The sequence below is a fragment of the Pelodiscus sinensis genome, chromosome 14 (genome assembly GCF_049634645.1).
Source record: "Pelodiscus sinensis isolate JC-2024 chromosome 14, ASM4963464v1, whole genome shotgun sequence".
Taxonomy (NCBI): domain Eukaryota; kingdom Metazoa; phylum Chordata; order Testudines; family Trionychidae; genus Pelodiscus; species Pelodiscus sinensis.
Genome location: NC_134724.1, coordinates 25,051,713 through 25,075,498, shown reverse-complemented (window position 1 = coordinate 25,075,498; position 23,786 = coordinate 25,051,713). Strand labels below are relative to the sequence as shown.

Below are 23,786 nucleotides of genomic sequence, written 5' to 3'. Positions count from 1 at the left end.
ACTGAGCAGCAATGACACAATCTATTCTCCTTATTATGTTTCTCGGTATATACTACGCAACCTGTTTCTTAAGACTTTCACTTCATATCACAGCATCTTCCCTTCTGGCCCCATTTCATCTCACCAACGTTCATTAATATTTTCTATGTTATTTCAGGATTTCTCAGCAATATCATTCACTACATTTCCTAACTACTACTCTCTACAATACAGCAAGACTGAGTGGGACCAGCTAGCTAGAGGTATGTTTGTTGCTTCACTCTCCCTCAGCAGTAACTGGCTTACTTGCTGCCTACCAATGGTGATGGGTTAATTGGGCTGTAGAGTTTTCCATGATGCTGAATGAAGATTAGGCACTGTAATCCTCTTCCCACTGAACCAGGGTAGCCGCTTTGATTTCAGGAGAGTCACTCTTGGTATTAGAATCAAGGCTTTTTAGGGATTCACTTCTGCCTATTCGTTTTCTTCTGCAGTTATAATATGGGATAGGGAATTTCTTGGCATAAGATCATGTTTTTTAGGAATAAACATTTTCTGATTTGTCTCTAAATAATGGCAATATCTGGATTATAGGTAAACTCCTGGCTCCACTCAAGCCCATGGCAAGACTTCCATGGACTTCAGTAGGGCCTGAATTTCACCCTATGTGCTGAAGATGCTGCTTCATAATAACTCCATCCTCATTTCAAGTGGTTTCTTTTCCCAGCAGCAATAACCACTTCCCTTCCCTGCCTATTCTGCAGCTTCCTATTTGGGCACTATGAAAGCTTATTGACCCGGGTGGGCTCCACAAAGGGACTGCAGTGTTGCAATGCTGAGCATTACACTGCCTAATTTTTAGGTACCTAGAAAATCTAGAATCCATAAAGCCAAGTTAGATGCCTAGGCTTCTATGCAATGAATGGGGATAAACAGGCACCTTAGAATGCAATGTCACTTGTTAGACAATGGGAGATACCGACATATAGGGGCGTGTCCTAAGTCCCTCCATTTTCTCACAGATAGACTTCCATGTCCAGGCTGCAGAGGGACACCTACATCAGATTAGCTATGTTTGACCAGACACCTGTGAACTGAAGTCAGATGTCTTAGGCACCACTTGCAGGAATGAGATGGGAACTTGCCTTGCCCTACACAAAGTGACAGAGGAGGAGGTGTCACTGGCGGTGGTATCCACCTTACAGTGTTTATCCTAGTGAAGGAGACTCAGGTTCAGTCCTCCCCTCTCTGCTGCAGGAGGAGAAGTTATTTGAACAGGGCTGGGTAGGAGTTTTGTGGATTGCATTAGAACCAAAAGAGATCCTCAGGAACCTAAATACTTTCATGAAGCACACCCCTATGACCAGGCCTGGTCTTTTGGCAAGGCGAGCAAGGCGATTGCCTTGGGTCTCACACATTCAGGGCCCTGCGCTGCCCAGCTCCTGGCCCCGCCCACCCGGCCACTCACTTGCTGCCCAGACTGGGAGCCGTGCAGCTCAGCCATGCTGCCTTGGGCCCCACAAACTCTTTGGCCAGGCCTGACTATGACTTCCTGAAAAGAGTCTTTAAGGTTCAGAAATACATTCTGGACAGTATTATTCTAGGTGCAGATTTAAATATCTCGCGCTTCATTTCCATAATGGCGGCTGCTGCTTTTTTCTGAAACGGGGCTTTTTCGAGAAAAAAAAAACAAAAAACCCAGCAGTTTAGATGGGGCATTTTCAACAGAAATGCCCCATTTCAAAAGATCCATTTTTTGAGGCATACAGGATATTTTGAAATGGCATTTCTGTCGAAAATGTCCCATCTAAACTGCCAGGTTTTTTTTAAAAAGCCCCATTTCGAAAAAAAGCAGCAGCCACCATTATGCAAATGAAATGCGAGATATTTAAATCCTGGCTTCATTTCCAATATCGACGTGCCTAATCTACATCCCTTTATCAAAAAAGGGCTGTAGTTTAGACACAGCCATAGTGTGTGAAGCCTCCAGTCCACAGAGCAACACAACTTTTTTAAGTTCTCAGTGCTCGTGGGTTCTAATTAACTGTTGTACTGAAGTTTAGGTTCCGAAACCAGCTTGTGATGTCATGAGAGCCATTCTTCCTCCTTCACCCATCAATTTTATATATATTATAAAAAAGGAGGAAGATTGGCACTCATGATATCACAAGCTGGCCTTGGACATCATCACAACAATCTAGCCATCATACTCTGCCTTCTGTTGCTAGTTGTAGGCTAAGGTATGATCATTTATTTTAACAAAGGATTCTGTCATTGGTCTCCTTTATCCATGTACCTTGGAGTCATTTCACTTTTTTCAGAAGTTTACCAATACTGTCCAATCATTTATAAATGATCTGTTCTTATGACAAAGCCTCATACTTACCGGTTAACATCCCTGCCAAAGAATGGACTGGACATAAAGACTGAAGGAAGTCTCACACCCTCTATCAGAGCTATAAAAAGCCCCTATTACCACTGCCTGATCTCTTGCCTGCTCAAAAGATAAAATAAGGAGTTAAATTGCCCAAGATGGTGAATTGACACCAGTTACTACACATGGAATTCAAGCAAAGAGATGGTCCAACAGAAGATGCACCTATCCATTAAATGATTTTTTTCCCTAACCCTACCAAGGTTATGTGAGATGGGAACCGTTTTTCTCCCTGAGACCAGTTAAGCTGGCACTTCCACAGCTGCAATGACTGTTTAAATTCTTTCTAGCAGAGATGTTTGAGATTATTATGGCTGCAGATAACATGTTTGTTTAAATAATTAAGGCAATTCATAGGCTTGTGGTAAAACAATTTGAGGACGGCGAGTGTACAATTGCAGATCAAAGTTCTACACTGTCCTTTGTGTTTATGATCCTAGGTCCAATAGTATTTGTTGGTAAACAATAAAAATGCAATCATTATATGTCAATTGCAAGTCAGTGGCAGGGTTTACATTTTGCTACATGACAAGGAATGTTTAAACTAGGAACCTCGTGTAGCTGCGTTAGTTAAATATGATAGCAAGAGGGGCATAGGATTTTTTAAAATCTTCTTACAGCCACAAACAAGAGACTATCCGCCTGTTGATTGCTCTAATGTTTCACAGAGCAGGCGAGCACAGAAGTAAGTAAACTATTAGGAGACCAAATGTGCAACACTCAGCACAGCTCCCACCATATGTCAAACAGAATGGATTAAAACCGATGATTAAGGAAAATACATCTCTCAGTCTCTCTCTCTCTCTTAAACTCCCCCATCTCCCAATATAAAAAAGAACGTGAAGGCTACAAAGTCAAGCACTCAGAGGTTAGAAAATGCCGGAATTAATTTGCCTGTGCACCCTAATCTGGTCATTCTGTGACCAAGCATTATTTACTTTTACCTCATTTCATGCATCAGATGAACAGTTCTCACTTAAATATTTTGTTTTCCTTTCATTGTTCAATGTGTGGCCCTGTTCCTTGCTTACTTTACACTATTTAAACCCAGTTATTCATTTCCAGATGAGCTTTTCTGTGGTGCCTCTTGACCAGCCCTCGAGACACTGGGTTTCACACTTACATGCTGACAGCAGAGGAGACTCAGGGATCTTGGATTCCATTCCAGACTCTAGAGGGGAGACTCTTCTGTCCTTTTTCTCTCAAGCATAATCCCTTTCTGCTCCTTCCCAGTCCTGTTTCTTTTCCACCCCTGGTGCCTCATCCCACTCCCATTCTCCTCATTTAGCCAATCATAGTCTTCACTCCTAAGGTGTCTTATCTCAGCCCCAGTCTCTTGTCCTGCAAGTTATAATGTCAATAATCTGGTCTCTCCCTCCCAGTCTTATTGCCCAGTCAGTCCTGTTTCTCCCACCCCGCCCACCGGCATCACATGATCTAGATGGTGCTTGGTCCTGCTGTGAAGGGACTTGATGACTGAACTTGATGACTGACCTCTTGTGGTTCCTTCCAGTTCTAGTGTTCTGCATTTGCCTATGGTTCATCATACATTATCTCCCTTCCCCAGCTTGGCTTCCAATCCCCTAGCCTACATTTCATCCCTAAATGTAGTGAGTGGGGGAGGGTAGGGTACACACAGTATCCCCCTCTGGCCCAGCAGAAGCTAATACAGGCTTGGGCCTGTATTACCTTTCTTAGGCAGTTCAATTCCTGCTCCTCTAGGGTACTTAAAAAAAATCTAAATCTACTCGATGAAGAGAGCCCTCTTTTCCCCATACACTGCCATAAGAGATCATGCCCTTAGACAGGAAGACACTTTTCACATTAACACTGCAACCGATTAAGAAGTTCAGTGGGCTGTTTCTGTGCCTTCGTGCTCCTTCCAGGTCATATGCAGAGTAAGCTAGAGTTGCGATAACTTTTTCTAGTGTCTTTGTGGTCTTCAGGTGCGGACCCAAGTAGAGATTCGATGATGGCGCTCTCCCCCTGCGACCACACATTTGTGCTGATAGCTCCCTTGCAAGATCAGAGTGGAAAAAGTGGATCATGCACTTAAAAGGATCTGTGAGAGCTGGCTGACTTGTGGGCCCATCTCATGCTGTGAAACAGCCTGGGACAAGAGTGCTCTCGGCTCAGCCCCTTGTGTATGGGGTTTTAACTCCAGCTTCCCCTTCCCTCTGCACATGGGATGGGATGTGACACAGGCAGAAGAAGGATGCCCAGGAGAAGGCTGGTCCATTCTCCAGGCTTCAGTTCTTAGTTAGTTCTGGCATCTTGTTTTGATTTGCATGTACACAGACACTCTCCTGCTGTACAGACCTTACTGCCTACTGCTGTGGTTTGGGCTCTGCTCAGACGAAACCTTTATTAGAGTTTTTTACATTGATGATTCAGATTACATCACCTCAGCTCTTGGCTGAGTTTGGTTCTATGAGACACACCAGCCTCGCATGGCATTGATTAGTTAGTGTCATTTCTTTTTACTTTCTTTCAGTTCCATACTAACCTGTGTGGAAAATTACCTGACTGCAAAAACCCAGAGCACCTGGTCAAGGACAGGTTTTTCTCCCCTCCAGCATCCTGGAGACATCCTTTTGTGGAGTTCAGCTATCCATAATGCTGAGATTATAACTGATATTTTATAGATTTGACTGAACTAAGAAGAGCATTTTAACACGTCAGCACCATAAAATAAATCACTGGTCAACAGAAGGAGAAGCCTCAAGGATCCGATAATCTTCCTTGGATTATGCAGGCTTCCTGGAACCAAAGGTTCCAGTTCTAGCCAGAGGCCATTTTAGCTACAAGGAAAATGGGTAGCTACCTCAGGTGGCAGATTTCTGGGCGATTGCCTGAGATGACAGATTTGGCCCAGAGGCCCTTTCCTGACATTGGGGTGGCTGGGCCAAACTCGAGTGGCACTGCAGACCCATCTGCGAAGCTGCAACACCACTCACTCACATATGGCCCTGCTGCCCCTCCAGACAGAAGGATAGCAGGGCCAAATCTGCTGCAATAGATCTAGGACGAGGGGTGTGACCTAGGAAAGCTTTGTCTAGGGTAGCAGATTGTTTCGAGTAGCCTCTCGTCCTAGCAGGGTCGATTCAGCCCTTTGTCATTTTGAGCTAGATAGACGGGGTGCCCCAAAGTTTACTCCAGAAGAAATCTTTACTCACATCTTATTGCACATGTAAATCCATTTATTTCATAGCAGTCCAAAATGAGGGATCCCATGGCACAGTGCCCTCAGCTAGAACTCCTCCCTCCCCCTTCCTATGTACACTGTTGCATGAGCTGTGTACCAGCTGGCTGCATTTTAGTGGTGTTGCTCACTAAAGGTGTATATGAAGTGCTTTGGGAGCCTTAAAAAAACAACACAACAACAAAAATAACAACAAAAAATCAACACCAACAAAACACAAACTACTGTTCCTAATGTCTTGTTGAACCGGCCTGAGCTGTCAGCGCTCAGGAATACTTCAGCATCATGTGCAGTGTGCTGTTTTTAAACAGATCATTTTGTTTACATTGCCAGGGGTGGCAAAACGTAGCCTCGATTCCCAGTTCATTACTATTTCTTCCAAGGTGCAGATCTGAAACGTTGACACCTGTCTCTCCCCTTTGCAGAGATAAAGCTCCACTTATGTAAGCGTCTGGGGAACGCCAACTTGAAAATTTGGCAGAGGAAAATATTTAAAAGCTAATTTTTGTCTTTCCTAGAGATCTAATCTATCTTTTGAGTGTTCCTGCCCTTCAGAATGCATTTTCCTCTCACATGTTAATTACCGTATAACAATCCTCTTAGCACTGGAACATTTTGTTAGAGCTTTAAATTGGGTTATGTAAATTATTTGTAGTTCTGGCAATGGGTTTTTCTTCTGCCCCGGACAGTTGCAAGATTATCTGCACCGATTGTAACAATCACCTGAAGGGATTGTTTGAAATGCAATTTTACCTCAGGGATACACTACAAGTTTAACAAGATATTAAGGCATTTTGAAAAACACTGCTGTTTTCGACTGCTCTGGGATACCAACACTTTCATTATGCTTTTATAGAATAACTCGCCTCTCCTCGAAACAGTGAATTTTAAAGACAAGAGCCCTTTTCTGTGACCCAATCCAACTCCCATGGACTTCAGCAAGACCTTGACTCAGGGGAATCATCCTTTGCTATCTCAAGATTAGACCCTGAGAGCTCTCATTGCCTGCTGTCTCATTTCACCATTTCATTCTGTATATCCAGTTATGATTGCCTTAGGAAAAGCTTTCAGGGGAAAGAGATACACAAGACAGTGTCATGAAAACACTAGAACTGCCTTTAATATGACAATAGAAAGCTCATAGCTCTCCAATTACAAACATCCCTTTGGACACAAAAAAAGCAATATTTTCATATCTAATCAGAATCATGAATCAAAATCCCTTTCAAGAATTAAAAAAATTGATTCTTTTTTTTAAAAATCATAATTCCATGTAAATTTTAGAGGTGAAATCTGCTTAGTCAAACCAAGCCAAAGCCCTGTAGTACAATAAAATCCTTAAAATTTAAGAGGCAAGAGTACCAATTAGACTGCCACCAAAATATTATTGATGATAGTAAGCTCTCTGCAGAAGCCCAACACAAAGCCACTTGTAGTGTAGTATGTAATACATACAACACATTGTAAAGAGACATGCAAAAAAAAGTACTTTTCAAAAATTTGGCATTTACAGGTTCACACAAGCACCGAACTCTTCTTTATGATTCATATTTTTAAAGTTATGATGTGACAAAACTTTCTGTTAAGAACAAAGACTTTACATTTGTACTTCTTCATATTTGGGCAATTCCTCATATTGAAATAATACCTGTGCTTCTTGGATTTTTCATCCCTACTTTTTTTCACAACAGTAAATCTAAATAGTCATCATCAGCAAATCCTCATATTTTTTTCCATCCATTGTCACAAAAAAGACACTAAATTCACTGTGTCTAAAGAATAGCGTATTAATTCTACTTGGTACAATGTGAAGACACATGCACCAGTCCAAACCAAACCCCAAAACAAAATAAGATCTGAAATATGTCTTCTATAAAAGCATTAAAATATTCTATATAATCAGGATCCCAGTCGGCATATTACACACACACACACACACACACACACACTTTGTTTCAGTGTTTTAATGGTAGTTAGAGCCTAAATTCTAGTTCTTCATATTATCCCCCCAAAATTAATGGATATCTCATTGAAGAGAGCATTTATGAACATTTAACTTACCATTTTTTACGCTGGCTTGTGTCTTCATTGTGTCTCAAGTCTTGTCTTCAGTGTCATTTATATTTGTTCTCTGCATAAAACAATATACCAACTAACAGAATTTAAAAAATATCCACAGCAAGTGAAAAGGTCGACCAGAAGATTTCTAGTCAGAAATAGAAGTGATATGATGAGAAGGGGAAGGTTACGTTGCTGAGATATGAGTACTGTGTACAGCTGTTACTTTAGTAATAATTCATCATATAAATATGTAAATGAGAGAAGGAGGGTGTGAGATTGTGTGTGATTTAAGCTGTAGTCACTCCCCTCCCTTAGGCAGAAAAATAGACCATCCATACAGAAAGTGTCTTACAAAATCCAGAGTAAACGTTCTTGCAATTTACAAAGAATGAAGTAATTTAAATATTTCTTCCACACAGAGTGAGCAAACTCGCCCCTGGTGTAACTCCATGGATCTAAATGGAATTACGCCAAGGATAAATAGGATCTAGTTTTCTTTTGGTGTTTAAAAGTGAGATTAAAGAGAAACCAGACACAGCTGACGGGGTACTAGTGTTGAAACATGTATGCATGGACTTTGCACTGCTGAGTACATTCCCACAAGACTTACACAAAAAGGTGATTTAGTGAACTCCGGCCACCCCTGTGAAATCCTGACTCTGCTCTGTAACTTGGCAGGAATACTAAATAAATGTCTGACGAAACATCGGGTTTTGGAATACTTGCTTCCATACCTGGTCCTTCATCCTCAGTTTGTTGAAGGTCAGAGTGAGTTGGTGGAGCTTCTGAAGGTTCACAGAAGTAGGACGGTCAGAAAGGAGAGAGTGTGGAAGGGGAAGTATTGATAGAATAGTGCCACATAAGGGAGCTCCCTAGATTAGTACAGCAACAGACAAGGATAAAAGGATCAGCACGAGCCAGGGAGGTAGGGAAATGGCTAATGCTGAAATACAGCTGACAAATTTGGGTAGCATCCCAGATGAAGCAAGGAAACCCAGCTATGTTTGGTTGCTTTCACGATTGCATAATGGTGTCCAGTGATTCTGTATACATACCACCTATCACATGCTTGGTTTTGACATAACTCCTCTATTTGTTAGGAGAGAGACTGTAACCAAGACAGCCTGGGCTGAACCGCTAGTGCTTGGTTTTACAGAACAGTTGTTTAGTACCTTTTACATTGAAAAGTGTCAGGCAAGACACAAACCTCAGGAGTAGCCACAAAATGCAGAATAGTTATGATAAGAAACAATCCCACTAAAATATTCAGATCATCATACGGCATGAAAAGCCAAGAGTGTATACGAAGTACAGATCCTACAAGCTAGTTAATATGTTAATATTGCGACATCAACTCCAAATGCACAAAGGCAAATTCCATATCAAGGGTGTTTTCTCACAAACACATAGACAACTACTCCATTCCTCCCTCCCTCGCTTGGTAAGTCACATTCCTCAGGTCTTGTTCATGAAAATTCCCACGTCATTTTATGTTTGGTGCCTCGCATAGTATGCATAAGTTATGGCTGCTGTATTAGTTTGCATTATCAAAGGACATCTCTCTCCAGAACCTCTTCTTTTTCAGTCTTATATTACCCCCCATACAAGTGCCATTTCAATGGATCTTGAAAATAAACAGCTGAATCAAGTAATGAAAATGGGTGTGTTGAAAGCCAGCACTGAGTGCTGGGCATTGTGAAAACAAGGAGAGGCAGAGAATATAGATCTCAATCTCCCATGAGAGGGGAGGAAGGATGTCTCCATGGGGAACTGCTCATCACCACTACCACATTAATCATTGTAAGGAGGGTGGGGTTTGTGCCCCCAAAAACAGAAAAGGACTCAGGACCCACCTTCCATGCCCAAAACAATCTTCCCTATTTAGTTTCCTAGCCACAGCTGCAGAGGGAGGGTGCAATACAGAAGGGATAGACACAGCCCCAGAATGTATCATCTTTTCTGTCAAATGTATGTGTTTGCATTCCCCAACTCACTCCTCCCCTTCCCCCCAGTGGCCCAACCTCCTACCAGCCCAGCTTCTGGAGCATCCAACGCTCCACCAACTTCTCTGCGGGGTCCAGAAGCAAAGCTAAGGAGAGGAGATGGGAAAAGGTCACTGAAGCAGTGGCGCCCCTTTCCATATATAGAAAGTGGCTGGTCCAGTGAGATTACACAGCCGTGCAAGGGCATATGCTTCTTATGACACTGTTAGGAGCAAAGGTGGCTTAAGAGAAGCCTACTCCTACATCTTGTGGAATAATGATCTTCTTCATCTAGTATATATTATATGCATGCCCGTGACGTTTGTATTTCAGGGCCAAACTCTGTCATTATTGCAACAAATAGCAGTACAGCTTTCAAAGAATTCATTTACATAATTATTAGGGTAATCCACAGAACATTTTCAGATCACCTCACTAATCTCTTCCTGTACCTCCCAACAGGTAGGAAGCAAAAGAAATGTTGGCTTTTATTCTCTTCTGCCCATTCTGCCTCCCCTCTTTTTAAAAAAAAGAAAAGTGTGAAGACATTAGTAAGCACTGGCAAAAAGAACAGATGGCCAATAAAATTCCATATTAAAAGCATGGCAGGGAAGGGTTAAATAACCTCTCCAGAATGGGTAGTTTAAAGGTGGAGGCATGACAAGAGATAAAGATCATTGTCAAGTACAGATTGGGTCAGGTGACAGTTATAACCCCAGTAAAGAGCCAACATCGCAAAAGAGTTTTCATTATTTGCAAGGGCAAACATTGTTTCCAACTGGGCTAGGTGGCACAGTGGATTACATCACTGTAATGTACTACATGGGATCATTTCTGGATGCCTGGGCTTGGATATTGTTTAGGCTTCAACTGCAAAAAAAAGTTGCTAATTTAGTCCGAAACTGAAATCTCTTTTCTGAAAAGGACTAGGACTAGGTAATATCCCCTTCAAGGTCAAGGTGGATTGGCTATTCCTTTACAATGCCTTTCTGCCTTGTGTCCCTTGCTAATGCTGTTAGTTTCATTGCAGTGAAAAGCAAATTCGCCCAAAGCAGTGATGCCGCAACACAGGTATTTTAGAGATGGGACAGAATTCAAGGGAATGTTGTCTAGTGATGAGACCCAGGAATGATGGTTCTATTCCTGGCTCCACTCACTTCCTGTGTGTCCACTTAACCTGCCTGCACCTTGAGCTCCTCTTCTGCAAAACTGGGCTAGTGCCCACTTGTGTGATGTACTGAGGCTCTTCATGGTGAGGCTTCCCATATAAAACAAAGGGGAAACATTACATATTTAATTCCAGTATCCCCCGTTTGCTGGTGCTAGTAGTGGCAAAATGGCTGCGCTGCACCACATCCATCCAGAAGAAGGAAGTGTGGAGGGGACAATGTCATCCGTTCATTTTCAGTGCCCCAAAGCAATGCTTTTTTGGAGCAATTACTGGGCAGCTTAGTGCTCCAGCATGAACTCCAAGAGCATAAGGGCTTGCTGGGATGAACAAGTGCTATGGTTGCCACTATACCCAATTAGGATCACCTTTTAACTCTTCACAAAGAGCCCCACTTACAGCTGGCCCCAAAACCCCTTGACACGTTTGAATCCTAATGTAACCAGTGGCACTCCAAATTTAACTCATGACCGTCAGATGCAGAGAGCCAGGCACCATGCCCAGCTCCAGACAGAGCCCAGGCACCATGCCCAGCTCCAGAGATCTGTACATACTGACTTTTCCCACACAAGCAGGTCCTGTTTGCTTGGCCATTTTCGATGAAACAGATGAAAACAAGCAGTCACTTCAGCTGATGGTCAGGCCAGACTCCACTTTAGGCACAGTGAACCTTTGACATTAGGGGCTAGTTGGCGAATGCTATGCTCTGAAGCATGGGTTCTTCTTGCTTAGGTCTCAGCTTAGGTTTTGAGTTACACAACACTGCAAGCCTTACTACTGCTGATCAGACAGAAAAGGCTAGTAGTTATTTATAGCACCAACTATATAAAGCGATAAAGCCTATGAACCATTTAACATAGCACTTATCTAGAGACATAAAAAGAGAGAGTTGTTAAAATAGAACAGCTGGGTTTATCTCATATTTCTATTCAAATCCTAACTTACCACCCCCTTGTACTGTTCAGATGATTAAAAGGCCACTCAAGATACTGGCGGGGTGGGGAGCATGGCAAGAAGGGGAGGGACTGTCATCACAATCGCTTTTTTAAAAGAAAAGGTCAGATTTTGGGAACTCCCATAAGGTTATTTGCCATAATAAGATCCTAGCCTTCAATCTATTTGAGTGTATGTAGCATTCTCAGGATTCATTCCATGACAACATAGGGCCAGAGCTTTCTCTCCTTGGTTTCAGTGGCAGACTTCAATTGACTTTTAAGTACTCAATCCTGCCCCCAATTTTGCAAGACAGGATTCTCCCTGTCTCTCACACACCTCCTCCCCTCCCTCAGTTATAAAAGTTCTGTGCTTCAAAAAGCCTGTGATACATTTCCTCATTTAAAGCCCACTCTTGTTCTCTTTACCAAAAATCCCACCGGCTCAGGGAACATTCTTGGAAGCAAGGAGTTCAAGATTACCCCATAAATTGCTATTAAATACAATAGCATGTTCAAGACAGAGTGCCCTATGGCAGATGAACATCTGCTGACACATTGCCTTTTTGTCTCATTAATGGCAGATTCAAAAAGTCACTGCTTGCAACCCATGAGTGATGTTTATATGGACTTGTTCACTTTCATTGCACACTCTTGAAGTTTGGTATGAAGTTACTGTGACAGAGAGACCCCTTGGCAAAGGGTCTCTGGTTCTTTGCGAACAACTTCTTTCAGACTTGACATTTTTGCGCTCTTCCTTTTCTAAAGTCTTTTAAAACAAAAGAAATTTGGAGTGTCTAATGTGGAATGCAACACTGAAGGAAAAGAAACATTAGAGATGAGTCTGGGCTACAGAGTTCTGTTCTGGACTTCAAACACTTCAAAATTTAGGCTTCTGTCAGAAGTCTAGGGACATATAAAAATTGACAATGATACTGCCTGCATATATTCTCCAGTCTCTTTTAAATACATCCTAACTTTTCCTTTTGACTTGTTATTTTGCACTGAGAAATCATCTTGATTGACAGGCCTAATAAATTCTCCCTTCCCTAAACTTAAGATTTTACAGCCAGGTCAGAACTTATCACTGTGCATTATTACTGTCGTTTATATTCTGCTTTCCAGTGTGCATTGTAGTACCTTTCCTTTTTCTACAGTGAAAATGCTCTACCATTCTGTTACCCAGTTAACCTAACTTTGTTGGGTCCTTCTGAGGTTCCTCACAAGCATGACCAATGAACACAAAGGGAAACATTAAAACAAACAAAACCCCCGAAAGTCTCTACATAGATGCATTGTATTCCAGAATCAGGCAGTTAAAAATGCCATAAGACGCCAATAGAAAACTAGTAGATTTACCCAGCGTTGCCTGAGTCCTTAACTCAATTAAGTTTTTAAATAAAAGGAACATGTACATGCTTTATTTAAATTATTGTAGTTTAAAAAACTGTTATTTTTATTAAATTAATTTTTATTTGGGATTTCTTTAATTCAATTGAATTGTTTTTAGAATTTTTTTAAAATGGGAATTCCATCAAATGTATTTTTTCTTCAGCCCTTTAAACTGTTATCATTTGCTATGTTTCAACAAAAAAGGGCTTAGTCAATTTGGTTTCCAATAATATTTTCTTCTAGTTTTCAAACCTTAAGCATTGATTTAGCTGTGCCAAAACAGAGCACTACTCCAAATTTATCCATGTTATCTCTTTTCTGTAAGGTTTATTGAGAAGCAGTTCTGTTCCAAGTTCAGCCTATACTTCTGGCTCATCTTGGTTTAAACTCTTTCAACATTTGCACACTTGTGTCAATTGTGAAGACTGTACTTGCTTTGGTGATTCTGTCTCATTTCTGTTTGGTTTTATGAGAAGCAATCCCATTCCATTCCCTTTTCCTTACACAGCCAAACCTTTACATTGCTTTAAGTTATGAGAAGAGAAAGCTGCATAACAAATTTGGTGGTCCTAGGTCTTACTGTTTATGACTTCTTGAACAAATGGACTCACAGACGGATAGACAGATGTACATTTCTAAAATATATAGTAAGATAAATGGGAAGCCAGTTTTTGTAGAAGTAGATTAAAATAGCAGGCAGCTTTTGAAGACTCGGTGTCTTACTATTTCTAGGGACTAGCTGAACATAGTTACAAAGCACTTAAACTATCAGTTTTTCACACTGTGTCTGCTGAGCTGACATTGGTGTGGATGTATGAGTATACTACACTACATTCCTTAGATCACCTTGTCAAGTTAAAATGGAAGCTGTCTAAAGTCTGTTCATACATCAAAATTTGATAGGATCTTATTCAATAAATACTTGTCATGCTGAGACAGGGGAGGAAATTTAATAAGGCCATTGGTTGTGAATCAAAACAAGTATGTGTTATTCACTATCTTCCTCCTATATGAAAAACACAGTTTAGTTATCCCATGACCAGGTCTTTCCCAGATTATCCAGTTATGGCCTTGCTCTCATGATGTGGAGTAGAATACCACATGTTCCCAATCTGTTTCTATTATCTCCCTTCCCCATTCATTCAGTTTTATGTTTGCTACAAGCCATTCTATTTGCTACCACATTTTTTTTTATTATCCTTGCTTTTGTCAACAGTGGTCATAATGGGCCTGAAGTCCTGCCTTGCTGATGCAGGACAAGCGCCCATTCACTGCAAAGGTGAATGCGGCTTGTATCCTGCTTACTTCTCTTGGCACAAAAGCCTATGTCATAAAACCACAAGTTACAGATAGACCAGATACCCTCCCAGAGCCCTATAGGATTACCTGTCCTAGAGCTAATTCCTGCCACCTGGGAGACTTCGACAGAATGTCTGTTAAAGAAAATCCCAACTGCTAAGCATTCCGTTCTTGCAGGACAGGTGCAATAGCAAGTAACTAGAACAGGGGTGGGGAATAAGTGGTGTGCAGGCCAGACATGGCTCACCAGGGTTAGCCCCGAGTAAGACACTACATGCTTTATTTACCTGTATGTCCGCAGGAGCGGCAGTGTGCAGCTCCCATTGGCCCAGATCCCTAGTCTCAGCCAATAGGAGCTGCCAGAAGCAGCACAGATCGGAACACCACTTCCTGCAGACTACAACCAATGGGAGTTGCAAGCAGCTGTACCTCCAGACATGCAGATAAATAAAGCATATGGCAGCTCACCAGTGGCTAATCCTGGTGAACCACATCCAGCCCAAGAACTGCTTATTGCCCACCGCAGAACTAGAATCCCACCTTATTGGGCCCCTACTTGTTAACTGGGTCTCCAGAGCATATTGGGAATATAGAGCTAGTGTTTTAAGCCCCAAATGTTGATGCTCAGCTGGCTGGTCATTACTAGTCAAGTGTTGTCGGTGTTTGCAGCTATATGGAAGAAGACTAAGTCCCTGCCCCTATGAACTTAACAATGGAGTCTGACCTAGACTTCCCAGCTAAGACATCAGCATGTCCTGGCTCCTGCACACAGCCCAAGTATATTGGATCAGCATACATCATGTCATATGTATGGAGCACTGTGTCTCCCATCCACAGGTGGAGTCTTCCAAGTCCTCGCTTTCCAAGCCCTGCATTCATGTATCTGAGGTGTGTACTTTCAGAATACGGGAGGAAAATAACTCCCCTGAAGTATCATACATTTAGATTTTAATACAGACATCCCCAAGTTCAGGGGTGTTAATATTTAGCGTTTAATATCATATATGGAGATATACCCATCTCATAGAGCTGGAAGGAACCTTAAGAGGTCATCGAGTCCAGCCCCCTGCCCTCATGGCAGGACCAAGTACCATCCCTGACAGATTTGCCCCAGATGGCCCCCTCAAGGAATGAACACACAACCCTGGGTTTAACAGGGCAATGCTCAAACCACTGAGCTATCCCTCTTAAAAATACAGGGCAAGAGGAGACAAAAATTTAGACCCAGATCCAGAAAACACCTTTCTTTCAACCCCAGCCCACAGAAGAATAGAAAAATTCAGTTTTTTTTATTTACAGAGTTCAACCTAGACACTCCCAAAGAGTCCAGGAGTGGTTCCCTGGGAGTATAGGTATCTTACACTAGCTCTAGGCCCAGAATGTGACAGTGATGCAACACACCAAAAAGCCACACTAGGATTGGGCCTGTATGTTCAATTTACATTACCATGAAGGACTAAAATGTTTACACATTCAGAACATACAATTCTTTAGCATCATGCCAGATTGGCCTTTCTACAAACCCCTCATCAAGATCCAAAGACAGATGAAAATTCAAACACCTCCCAAGTTAAGATGGTTTTGGATCCAGGGTTTTGTTCCAACATATTGGATATGGGACTCCAGTGCAAAGTTCAGGTCATGACTCATCAAAGGTGAGGGGGTGCTTTAATCTAGGGCTTCAGCTTGGGTTCATTCCCCTTTTTAAGACAGGAGATCACTAACACAGTGGGGCTTCTTCCTCTACTTCTCCCACCAACCCGTCTCCTCATCCCCAAATAGGCTCTCCTTCACAATTACCAATAGACTCTTAGGACACATCTACACTCCATGCTTATTTCAGAATAATAACTACTGAAATAGCTATTTCAAAATAGCGCATCCACACTACAAATCCCCATCGAAGCAGCGCACAGCTATATCGAAATATTGCGTTCTCATTGATTGGAGTCTGAATTGCATTTAAGACCCCCTGGGAAGCACTCCGGGCAGAGCATCAGTAGACCAGTCACTTCCTGTAGCTGCTGTCTGAGGCTAACTGAGGCTCATGCTTAAAGGGATTCCCCTCTACAGCTGTGTCTCAGGGGATGTGTAGGTGGGACTCAGAGCAGGGACTAGCACCTGGCTCGGATAGTCCCACCGTCCTGTGTACAGGGCCCTTGGCAGCCACGGGGGGGACGAGGACAGGGAGAGAGCTAGAGGAGAAGCTGGGGGGCAGTAGCTAGAGTGGGTGCAGAGGGGACTTGGGAAAGAGCAGGTGCAGGGTGTGGCTGCCGGACCACTCAATGGTGGCGATCAGGCAGTCGACAGTGGTGGTATATGCTGTGCACATGCTATGGGCCTGCTGTGACAGCTCCTGCCAGGTGATGCAGTGCAGCTCCAGGTTAACGTCCAACCCTTGCTCCTGCCAGTCAAGAGAGTGCTGCAGGGCACACTGGCAGGCAGTGGGTCCCTGCTCCAGGCATTCCTAGGGCCGCTGCTGGCACCTGCGGGTCTCGCAGCATCGGGAGGCTGGAGCGGGAGGTATGACTCGCACCCACTCACACCTCGTTCCGCTGTGCAGAACCGCGAAAAGGGCAGTCATCCCAGGCGACAGTGTGCATGAAGCCTAGCCGTCATCTCTGAGCCGATGGATGGTGATGTGCCTCGAGCAAGGCCATCTATGGCCTAGACAGTGGGCACGGTCCTGCAGGGGCACAGAGGTCTGCCTGAGTTTTTTAATTTTCATGCACACCTGCTCCTGGGTGCGCATGTGGCCCTTCTGGCCCAGGCTGGCAGCCATCAGGCTATAGACGTCCGCATTCCTGCATCTGGTGAGGAAATCCTGGAGGTTTGCCTCCTCTCCCCAGATCTCAAGGAGATCCAGGATCGCTGCACCAGACCAGGCAGGGACCCTCCTTTCCACCCCCGAGCAGGAGCTTGGGAGCTGGCTGCTGGATCGCTTGCAGCTGTGGAGGGCTCGGCGGGGGTGCAAAGGTCTTCCATGGCATCAGGGAAGGCAAAGCAGGGTGCTCTGGCACTGGGCTGTCAGGACCTTCCTTGTGCCACAAACTGTTTCTCCTATGGCTGCAGCTTTAAAGGCTGCAGGAGAAGGGAAACTACAGAGTTCTGAGGGGTGTGGACAGAGTGGCCACTAGGGCAGCTGTGAGAAGCCCTGGAGGCCAATTATTTCAAATAAATACAGCTGCAGTGTCTACACTATTCTTTCAAAATATGCGTTATTCCTTGTGAAACAAGGATTTATTATTCCGGAATAAGAAGCCTATTATTTCAAAATTATTTTGAAATAATGGGCTTGCTGTGTGGATGCTCACCTTGATATTTCAAAATAATGCTGCAGTGTAGACATGCCCTTAGAGCTCTCTTGCCTTTGCTCCTAAAATCCCTTCCTCCCTTTCCATGACTCCCCATCCAACCAGCTCTCCTAGCCTCTCACAGGCAATCCTCACCTTTGAGCACCTGCTCCAATCATTAGCACACTGACTTTTCCAGTTACTCCTCCCTGCCCAGCTCCCCTCCATCTCTGATGATCTTTGCAGGGCCCAGTAGGTCAAGCAGACTATTTCTTAGCCTCCAGCCCTGAACCTACCTCCCAGCTAGAATTGGGGCACTGTCTCAAACTGTTCTAATCAGCCACACCCTACCCTGTACTTCAGGGTTTCATTTTCCCATCAGTTAGGTTTATCGCGAGCAAGCCTCCTACATTCCTTAACTGTGAGTGCACAGCTTTTGTTCGGAAAGACAAACAAACCCTAATTTCTATTAGAACCCTGCCCAGCAAGAAAAGCCTTGTTGACGGAAAACTTGTAAGAGGAAACTATATGGAGAGGAGGGAAATGTGTTGCTTATGACACAGTCCAGTCACCTTTCTATTGATACTAAATACTATTAAAACTGTTGGGTCTTAAGCCTGGATTTCAAAAGGTGAATGTGCTGAAGCAGAATGAAATTGCTGTGTCAGCTTTAAGGGGCTGGCATGAATTCTTCCCCCTGCTTTGTTAGTCATGGTTGGTGCCATCTGAGCTCTATTTTGAATTTAAATGACCACCCAAAGTTAAAGCAGAACTCTGCTGAAATCTTTGTGTTTTGTGTGGTCTCCATCCAGATTGGCAGAGGTGGCACACATTTTGGCCTGGGGAAGGACCCAGGAGCTGGTTACCAAAAAAGCTTCTCCCAGTCCTAGGATTTACCAAGTTGTGATGCTCTCAGAATGACTGAGGTATGGACAAGCAACAAGGAGTCTGGTAGCACCTTATTGACTAACAGATGTATTGGAGCATAAACTTCCGTGGGCAAAGACCAAATTCGTCAGATGCATGACAGGTATGGACGTGCAGGCAAAGTGGGCACAATCGGACTCCTTGGGCCAGATTTTCAGAGGAGTTGCACACCCACAGTGCTTACTGATTTTGGTGTGTGTGTGACATCCCTGAACATCAGCCCTTACAGGTTCAGTTCTGTTCTCAGCAGACAAAGAGCCTAGCATTACTGGGAGGTAGCTGCGTAAAGCCTTCTAATCCTATGCCTCAAAATTACTGCATCTTAAAATCATGAGAGGGAGTGGCTTGTGTAAAGCCAACAGCCTCAGATCATTGGCAGGTGGGATAGAACCTGGGACCTCAGGGGCTAACATCATGAACCTCCACTGTATGAGCTAAAAGCCAACCCCTGATTAGCAAAGGCTGTTGAGCAGATTCTGCTCTCCCTTCTCAGTGCCTCTGGGTTACACTTGCCACACAACAGAAATGGGGGAGGGGAAGAGTCTTGTATCCTTTCTGAGTGCCTGCATCATGTTTGTTCTGTGTGGTTTTGTTTGTTTTTGGCAGTGCTTGCTTAGTGCTCTGCACCTTCCCTAGCCTCGTGGCTCTCTGTTAAATTGCCACATCATCTCCTTTGCCCAGAGCAGCAGCCTAGTTTTTCCCTTCTAGAAGTGTTGTAATTTTAGGAATCTGTTTCACTAGTTCTCTTGAGCAGCCTGTCCTCCTTATCGGTTACAAGATACAGGGATGTCAGAAATCTGGGACACAAAAGCAGTTTGTTTCTATGTGTTATGACTTTTGAGGTCTGTTCAACAGCTCTCCTAAATCACAAATGGCTATTTTGGATCCATTCACTCTCAAAAGTGAGCTCTCTCGTGCTTTCACTCTGACTCTGACACACCTTCTCTTTCCCTTTCATGCTGCCATGCTTCAGTTTATGCACCAAGCTGAACGTGGCCAACAAGAAGTTCATGTCAAGGCTTTATCCTGCCAGTGAGGTCATACCAGTCCAACCTAGAGAGTGTTTCCCCCTCCATTTGGATCCCACTGCTTTTCACTTGTGGAAGGGGCCTTTTGTCATCTCTGGTTCTTTCAACTACAGGAGGCTCCCGACTTGCGACACGATTGGTTCCGGGGGAAGCATCACAAATCAGAGGGCGTCATAACTCAAACCTGCATTTACGATAGGCACCATGTTCCAACGTAAATGCAGGCAGAGGACGTAAGTCAGGGGGTTTCAGCCCCTTTCACACTTACAAAAATGGTTGCAAGTGTGGGAGGTCAGAACTTGGGCGGTCGCGAATAGGGGGCCTCCTGCACTTGAGTGGCAGCATTACGTTTTGCTGCTGTTTCTCTTTTCTGTACATTTTCCCAATAAATTAAAACAAAAACCACCTGGTCCTGAGTAGGGATGTCACAGAGTAGTTGATTAACTGGTTAACTGATAAGCAAAAGCTTATAGGTTAATGCTATAGACCAGGCATGTCAAACAGGTGTCTGGAAGCCCGCATGCAGCCCAATCAAAATTTTTTGCAGCCCATCACTAAATTTTTATAAAAGAATAAAGTGCGGCCCACTGGCCGCTTGGAGCATGTGGCCAAGTGCAGATCACAGCCGGCCGATGAGCCGCTCTGAGCACGGCACTGCAGTGACTACTCACAGCCGGCCGGGCCGCTCTGTGCTCGGCTCTCCAGCACATTCTCACGGCCGACCGGGCCGCTCTGCACTCGGCCACAATAGACCAGGAGGGCGCCCGCCTCTTGTGGCCCCGGGCAGGCTCCTGGGAGCCACCAGCCTGGTCCTGGGAAGAGGCGGAGAACTGGGTGGCAGCGGGTGCCAGGTGCAGGGTCTGCTGGCTGGGTGCTGGCAGGCTTGCAACTGGCACGAGCACTGTAGCCAGACCGTGCCCCTTTAAGTGCTCCAGGGCCGGGAGGGAGGCAGAAAAGTTTCCCTGGTTTGGCCCAGAGTGGCCACCAGGGAAAGCTGGGGAGGGCTAGCCTCCAACTAGTTCGAATTAAGTGGCTACACAACCCTTAATTCGAACTACTTAATTCGAACGAGGCGTTAGTCCTCGTAGAATGAGGTTTACCTAGTTTGAATTAAGCGCTCCGCTAGTTCGAATTAAGTTCGAACTAGCGGTTTGCATGTATAGACACTATGAAAGTTAATTCGAACTAATGGCTGTTAGTTCGAATTAACTTTGTAATGTAGACATACCCTAAGTTTTTAAAGTGCCATAGGACTCCTCCTTGGTTTTGTGTAGCCACAGTTTATGCCAGGAAAAGAGGGCTTTTCTTGGTCTAGCTAGACATTTAGCAGGTGAATTAAGCTGCACCAACACAAGCACTTTTATGCCAATACAAAAGACTAGGGCATTTGCTGATATATACATAGAATTAAAAATGATCCCCCAACCAACTTTGCTATACTGGCAAATGTTTCCAGAGTAGACCCTGTCACACATTAAATCTGTTGCCCCATAAGGGAGAGTTTAAAGGAGAGCCCCTGTGGGCAGACAAAATGGAGTCTAGCTGGCTTCCATTTTAAGTAAGGAAATTTACTTCAGATATGTTTTCAAGCCAAATTAGTACTTGTGCACACATCACTATATCTCATTGCACCCCTCTCCTTAGTCTGTGTACCCGGCTCAAACTGTGCACTCAGCACAGGTAGGCTGCACATCGCCCGAAATGATGCACTCCTCCCTTCCAGGCATTGCACACAACCCCATTCTATGCACCTAGCTCCTAATGTCTTTTCCCACCTCAGAGTGCTTATAAACTCTGCTCTGAGGAGAGGTCGGGCTCGTCACTGTCCGTCTGTTCATTTGTCTAGTCATCCCTGCTTTCCCATGACGTTCCCTTTTTCCTTGTCATCTTTATGGTTCATGGTGAGTTAATTGAGGCCTAGATCTTGCCCTGCATTGCTATCCTGTGTGAGGGAATTCTTCGTGTCTCTGGATTATTGGCATGGGCCAGTGAACCATACTCTTTATACCATACTCATCTACTTACCTAACGAATCAACCAGAGTGGTCGAAGGATCGGACGGGTTCGGGTTCAAGAGGAGCCATACCACACAGTGACCAAGATTTCTTGGGCATCATCTTCAGCAGGAGTGAATCACTATGAGGGATCTCCCCACCAGTCCTCCCTCTAGGCTTACCATTAGCCGAAAGGTTGTAGGTCGTGGGCATGAATCGCCGGAAACCTCTTTGTAAAGTATACTTACCTTTTGTTGTATAGGGATCTTTCTATCTTCTTTTCTTCAGGGATAGGTGGACCAGTTGCTTAAAGCTGCTTCTTTGTATGTTTGTGCATTTTACTTCAACAGTATATGGTTTGGCCCTAAATTCTTGTGTGCCTGATTTGTGGCTGTTAATGACACCAGTGATCAGATACAGAATACCAGGTCGAACCTGGCTTCTGTGCAGAGACACTTTAACATCTTAAATGGACTATATTTCAATTGTTTATCCAAGTCTCTGGGGTAACAATCTACAATAGGAGCAAGGCGTAGGATTCCCCTGCTTCTATCCACATGCTTATGCTAGTTATAAATAGCAGCAGGCTGCGGAGGAACAGCTGGGCTGTGCCGTGTCAATACCACTGGTTTCAGGCAGGTTGTGTTTGTCCTGCCTCAGCCATTCTTCTGCTGCTGCTTCCAGTGCTACCTCATCTACACTGTTATTTTTACTTGAGTGTGGGTGCACGAACATGGGAATCACACCCATTGCTCCTCATGCAGACAGAACCAAAGTCACTTTTGAAAATAGGCTCCTAAGTCACTTAAGCTTTGGAAAGTTTTACCCACTATCCTTTTCAGATCTGAGAGCAAGAGCCAGCTGCTACAGGGAAGTCAGCAAACAAAAAGGTGGGGGTTTTTCTTTAACAGTATGGAAAAACAATACAGAGTTTTGCCGACAGCTTTTCAAAATAAACACATGGGGTCACGCTCATCTGGAAACAGTAGGAACAAGCACGGATTCACACAGCCAGGAAGTTGCTGCTTAAGGGGAGCAGGAAGTACCAGTCATGAGAATTGCAATTCCCATGGAACTCACAAGTTTAGGCAATTGATTGTTCAGAGCCCAGATCTGAATGGAACATATCTGTAGCAGGTGGCGTTATTTTAACCGTTCAGTTTCCACCAATATTGCCTAAAAAGCCCCCAAATTTAAAACCCACCTTGTGTTTCTTTTTTGAAAATCTTTTTTTTGTTATCAAGAACCACACACAACATATGTTCAATGGTGTATTTAAATAATACAGGTATAATGTTACCCCTCTTGTCCTGAGCAGACAGCCAATATTCAGGGTCTTGTGCATTGTTTTCATCAGGAGAAATTGGTGGTAGAGTCAGATATTTCTTTGTTGCAATTCTATTTATTTAGAATGTACACAAAATCTTTAGGGTTGCCAGGTGTCCGGTTTTGAACCGGACAGTCCAGAATTTGAGCTTTCTGTTTGGGAAACAAATTGAGAAAATATAAATGAGAAAATATAAATGTCCGGTATTTTCTAAATAGGATGTAATGTAGATTGTGATGTAATGTCAAGTGTGTCCGGTATTTTTGTTGAAACCATCTGGCAACCCTAAGTCTTGTTCCCCTGAACAAAGCAGGAATGGAACAACAGTAGATGATTTCTATGCTCACAATTCCAAGCCTCTTTCCAGCCAGCCCTCTACCCTAAAGCTCACTCTCTCTCCCCTAGCTTCTTCTCTGGCTGTCTCTGAAGCGTGCCTGATGCTTTTCCTGTGTGCCACTCCAGTGCCCCTGCTGCTTCTCTCTCTCTTGCTGACTCGCTCATACACACAGCTGCAACAAACGATTCCAACTGCTGGTATTTGCATCCAGCCCCCCATGAAACACATAGGTGCTGATTTCTAGTTTTCCCCAGAGTGCTCCAGCCCCCAAGGTGTGCTGAAGCCCCGCCTACACTGCACCTCTCACTTGAGCCCCCCCTCACTCTGCCTCTTCCCACCCCCATTCTGCCCACTGCCCTAGCCCCTGCCAGCCTACCTCTTGCTGCTCTCTGCCCTCCCCAAAGTGAATCCCCTTTTCAGATCTGAGAGCA

At 44.0% G+C, this 23,786-nt stretch overlaps 1 long non-coding RNA gene across 10 annotated transcripts in view; it reads left to right on the top strand.

Moving 5' to 3' along the window:
• Nucleotides 1–23,786, top strand: part of LOC112545051 (uncharacterized) — a 68,472-nt gene that overhangs the window by 18,740 nt on the left and 25,946 nt on the right. For all 10 annotated transcript variants that reach the window (XR_012895770.1, XR_012895766.1, XR_012895767.1 and 7 more), the window contains exon 3: nucleotides 158–242. This is a non-coding gene — a long non-coding RNA (uncharacterized LOC112545051). The remainder of the gene's footprint in view (nucleotides 1–157; nucleotides 243–23,786) is intronic.